Raw genomic sequence first — 6,000 nt, 5'->3', positions numbered from 1 at the left:
TATCTTGGAACGGCTGTGCGTCATATGAAGGTGCTGATTTCGTCAATACGAGGGATATTTCTAGGGATGCATACTTCAGGAGGACAGTGATACTTTAGTAAAACCAATCTGATGTGAAGCAAATGTGAAACCAATATTAAACCAATGTGAGTGAAACCAATGTGATACCAATATGAAACAATGTGAAACCAAAAAACCAATGTGAAACCAATATGAAACCAATGTGATACCAATATGAAACCAATGTGAAACCAATGTGAAACCAATGAGGGAGGTTCGATCCTGGAAGACTGATAGAAAACGATACGACCATCTGTGCCATACCAGTTTTATGAAACGAGTGAATAGTTCTGGAACCTGCCAGTACTAACGCTGATGAGACACCAATGACGTTTACTTTTCATTACTAATGTTGATGATGTATCCTGGACGTAGACAATGCAACATCATTGACGCAGATGTTGCACAAGAGACTTTATTTTAACGACACAGACGGCGAGGTCAAGCATCATTTACACTTTTGATACTTATATGTGAAATTATACCTATTGTGTCCATTGTAACGAATTACAGTGAGTGAGTATAGTTTTACGCCGCACTCAGCAATATTCCAGCTATATGGTGGCGGTCATGATCAACATCATGAGCATAGTTCTACGCAAGTGGGATACGATGACATGTGTCAACCAAGTCAGCGAGTCTGACCACCCGATCCTGTTAGTCGCCTCTTACGACAAGCATGGATTACCGAAGATCAATTCGAACCCGGGTTTAACGAATAAGAGCTTTTCCCACAAAGCCACCAAAAGTCAACCAAAAATGCGTCATAAGCTTATTAACTTCCATCAGATATCTAAATACAGGTTTACACTAATAAAACGTCTGTAGGGGCGGTGGGGTAGCCTAGTGGTTAAAGCGTTGGCTCGTCATGCCGAAGACCCGGGTTCGATTCCCCACATGGGCACAATGTGTGAAGCCCATTTCTGGTGTCCCCCGCCGTGATATTGCTGGAATATTGCAAAACGCGGCGTAAAACTAAACTCAATAAAACGTCTGTAAAAGGTAGGTATAATACGTGACTGGCGAAACAATTAGAGGAAGAATGGTTTGTTTCTTTTTCCTTCTTTCAACTGTCGTCAGAATAATTGATGATCAACGGCTGGCTGGTTATACATAATGCTGCAGCGCAGGCTGATACCTGTGCACGGATGTAGATCCATAGCAACGACACTGACATGGCAACACTTGGGCTCAGCATGGCTTGAGATGGCATGGCAATAGTACATAAACATCACGTTGTAGCATAGATGTGGGGTCGTGGGCCTTGAGTGTAATGTGCAACACAGATGGGAACTGGGTTCGTGGGCCTTGAGTGGAATGTGGAACACAACAAATGGGCTGTGGGCCGTGGGCCTTGAGATGGGGGAACTGGGTTCGTGGGCCTTGATTGGAATGTGGAACACACAAATGGGCTGTGGGTCGTGGGCCTTGAGTGTAATGTGCAACACAGATGGGAACTGGGTTCGTGGGCCTTTAGTGGAATGTTGAACACACAGATGGGCCGTGGGGTCGTGGGCCTTGAGTGTAATGTGCAACACAGATGGGAACAAGGTTCGTGGGCCTTTAGTGGAATGTTGAACACACAGATGGGCCGTGGGTTCTTGGGCCTCGAGTGGAATGCGGAACATATAACTGGGTCGTGGGTTGGTGGGCTTTCAGTGGAATGTGGAACACACAGATGGTCTGTGGGTTGGTGGGCTTTCAGTAGAATGTGGATCACACAACTGGGTCTTGGGGTCGTGTGCTTTAAATGGAATGTTGAACACACAGATGGGCCGTGGGGTCGTGGGCCTTGAATGAATGTCGAACACACAACTGGGTCGTGGGCCTTGAGTGGAATGTGGAACACACAGATGGATCGCGGGCCGTGAGTAGTATGTGGAGCACACAACTGGGTCGTGGGCCTTGGATGGATTGTTGAACACACAGGTGGGTCGTGGGTCCATGGGCCTTGAATGGATTGTGGAACACAGAGATGGATCGTTGGGTAGTTGGCCTTGAGTGGAATGTGGAGCACACAACTGGGTCGTGGGGTCGCGGGCCTTGAGTCGAAAGTGCAACACACAGAAGGGTTGTGGGTTCGTGGGCCTGTAGGGAAAGGTGGAACACACTGATAAGCCATGGATTCATGGGCCTTGAGTGGAAAGTGGACCTGACCAATGGGTCGTGGGTTAGTGGGCCTATAGTGAACACTAGAATTTAACGATAAGCAGTGGGTTCATGGGCCATGAGTGGAAAGTGGACCTGACCAATGGGTCGTGGGTTAGTGGGCCTATAGTGAACACTAGAATTTAACGATAAGCAGTGGGTTCATGGGCCATGAGTGTAAAGTGGACCTGACCAATGGGTCGTGAGTTAGTGGGCCTATAGTGAACAGTAGACCTTAACGATAAGCAGTGGGTTCATGGGCCATGAGTGGAAAGTTGACCTGACCAATGGGTCGTTGGTTAGTGGGCCTATAGTGAACAGTAGACCTTAACGATAAGCAGTGGGTTCATGGGCCATGAGTGTAAAGTGGACCTTACCAATGGGTCGTGAGTTAATGGGCCTATAGTGAACAGTAGACCTTAACGATAAGCAGTGGGTTTACGGGCCTTGAGGGGTATGTGGAACACACCTATGGGCCTCGAGTGGAATGTGGATCACAGTGGAAAGTGGAACACGTGTGTGTTTTAGGACTTTCTGATCTTTAGTGCAAAGTGGAACACACCAATGGACCTTGTGTTCAATGTGGTACCATCCCATGGTCCTTGAGTGGAATGCGGAATGTGGAACACAACCTTGCGCCTTGAGTGCAAAGTGGATCACAGTGGAAGGTGGAACACGTGTGTGTTTTTGGACTTTCTGATAATGAGCACAGGAACTATTCAACTATCAGAATTTACTCACTGTCGTAACAATGTTGGTTTCTAGATAATGAGCACAGGAACTATTCAACTATCAGAATTTACTCACTGTCGTAACAATGTTGGTTTCTGGATAATGAACACAGGAACTATTCTACTATCTGAATATACTCACTGGTATTCTGGGGCGCGACCAGTAACGGCATGGCAGTCGCAGTTGAACATCCACTTCATGAATGTCAGTCTCCTGTTCTTTAATCAAACCTCCCCTTCTTTAATCCATCAATCTCCTCTTCTTTAAGCCACCAATCTCCTCTTCTTTAATCCATCAACTCCTCACAACGACAAGGAACCCACTCTATGTGTTGCGCTGTGATTTGAACGATACCGTCAACCGAACGAAATTATATCACCTAATCTATAGTATTGATCAGCTAGTTGCATGTGACACTGTTCCTTTGACAAGTACAGTCACATTCCCTTTAGTTGCTATGGCAGGTTAAAGCATGATCAGCGAAACTATGTCGTCCGTCGCTGATCGGGTTGCACGTAACTTGGTGAGGTGAGGTGAGGTGAAATGGGGTTTAACGTTGTAGTTGAGAATATTTCGCTCATATGACGACGTGCATTGTGCGTGTGGCTCATATACTAGGCCAGACTTAAGCTGGTTTATAGTGCTAGCCCACTGAGATACAATGCCGCAGTTAAGCATGAATACCCCACTCAGACACATTATATACTGACTCCGAGCCGACCAGTCCTTTGTTGTACCCATTAATGCTGAGCGCCAGGCATACCAACAAGTGTCATTTATTTTTTGGTTTGTACATGATTGGGCGTTTTGACTAAAAATTTTTTCAGTCACAGCTTGAAGACACTAAAATTCTGCTTGAAGACGTAAAATTCTGTTTCTTTGAAAGCGGGATCAATGTTCAGTGAACGATATTATCAGGTGCTTGAAACCATGGAAAAGATGAAACATTCTCAGCAGTTTGTGATTATTTGTTTACGGAGATATCAACGTGTACGTTAGGATAAGCATCACAACTACCAGATAAATAGACTTAGAGGTTTCGGTGTAAACTGCAGTAAATTCAGGATAATACAGAAAATCACAACTTATTACAGGATGTGGGACAATGTGAAGTGAGTGAGTGAGTTTAGTGAATGAATGAGTTTAGTGAATGTGTTTAATGAATGAGTTTAGTGAATGAATAAGTTTAGTGAATGAGTTTAGTGAATGTGAGTGAATAGAATAAGTTTAGTGAATGAGTTTAGTGAATGAGTTTAGTGAATGAGTGAATGAGTTTAGTGAATGTTTTAGTGAATGAGTTTAGCGAAACATAACGGTGAATGGACAATGAGTTTAAATTAATGAGTTGGGTTTTACGCATTGTACGGCGGTGGACACCAGAAATTGGCTTCACGCATTGTACCTCGGGAATCCGAACCGGGTCTTCTGCGCGACGAGTGAACGCTTTAACCACTAGGCTACCCCACTTTTCGTACAATGTGAAGGTCTATAGTTGTAGCTTAATACAGATTATGCCAATACTAATATGGTTAGTCCGCATTGTGAATACTATCATAACACATGTAAACGTTGTAAAACGAAATACATTATATGTCAGTATCTCCACAGTGGCCATGTTAAACGAGGTCATAGGCCTTTCAACGTTAGGGGGGCTGAAATGGTCAAGTTAACATTTTAGGGTCTCGATGGTGTTTGTGAAAACACTATCCTTTCTCTTCGTGTGAAGTCTTCCTGGCTGAGGTGATCAGGAGAGACTAGACAATCAGTGTAACTATGTAATCTTATACCCGTGAAGATCCGGGTAGGAATTGATCTTCAGCAACCCGTGCTTGACGTAAGAGGCAACTAACGGGATCGGGTGGTCAGGCTCTCTGACTTGGTTGACACATATCATCGTATTCCAATTGCGTAGTTCGATCTTCATGCTGTTGATGATTGGATTGCTTGGTCCATACTCGTTTATTTACAGACAGCCATATAGCGTGAATATTGCTGAGTGCGGCGTTAAACAACAAGCCAACCAACCAATGTTGTAACCTCATGGAGAGTTTTTTTCTCAGTCAGAATATTAAAATATTATACAAACGAGATGGTCTTAATCGCCTTCTCTACTTCTAGTTTAGATGGTTAAGTCGATGGAAGGGAATTGGATATTTGGCTGATTTCAAAGATATCAGTTCATCGATATTCCTGAAGTTCCTGATGTTAAACTTCTTGGCCACACTACCTTGACCTTAGCGTTGCTAGTTCAAGTTCATCATTGTTCATCTAGTGGCAGTCATCAACGTTGGTTTTGTTTGTTTGTTTGTTTGTTTTGTTTTGTTTTGTTTTGTTTTGTTTCTTGTTCTTGTTTTGTTTTGTTTTGGAGGGGCTGGTTCTTTTGTTTTCTCTTTGTTTGTCTGCTTTGTTTTGGTTGTTGTTGGGTTTTGTTGGGGGAGGAGGCATCAAAAAAGAACATTACCGATTTATTTTATAAAGTACTTCTACAATATGGAAAATCTAGCTTCCCGGGCCAGGCACGGAATACAATATAGATTATATCTCGGGCACCTCAGGGAATGGAAAGCATTTGTGACTCATTTAGCTCGTTGTGCCAACAAAATATTGATATTAAGGTATAGAGACAGTCAAGGTGTCCCAGGCTGATTATGCCCGATGTCATAAACCATGTGAATACGGATCTCCGCCGTGCCCAGTGTTGAAATACAGGTAAATAATAACGAATGAATGTTGCTAATACTACAAACGTCTCGCTACACTGATCTACCTGAAATCCAAACGTCTGGCTGCAGTGATCTGTCTGTGCCTCAAACGTCTCGCTACAGTGATCTGTCTGTGACCCAAACGTCTCTCTACACTGATCTGTCTGTGACCTAAACGTCTCTCTACACTGATCTGTCTGTGACCCAAACGTCTCTCTACACTGATCTGTCTGTGACCCAAACGTTTCACTACACTGATCTGTCTGTGACCCAAACGTCTTGCTACACTGATCTGTCTGTGACCTAACTACAGTGATCTGTCTGTGCCCCAAACGTCTCTACACTGATCTGTCTGTGA

The sequence above is a fragment of the Haliotis rubra genome, unplaced genomic scaffold (genome assembly GCF_003918875.1).
Source record: "Haliotis rubra isolate DU_JTF1 unplaced genomic scaffold, ASM391887v1 Scf1286, whole genome shotgun sequence".
NCBI lineage: Eukaryota > Metazoa > Mollusca > Gastropoda > Lepetellida > Haliotidae > Haliotis > Haliotis rubra.
The sequence above is the reverse complement of the archived record's forward strand: the minus strand, read 5'-3'. Positions refer to the sequence as shown.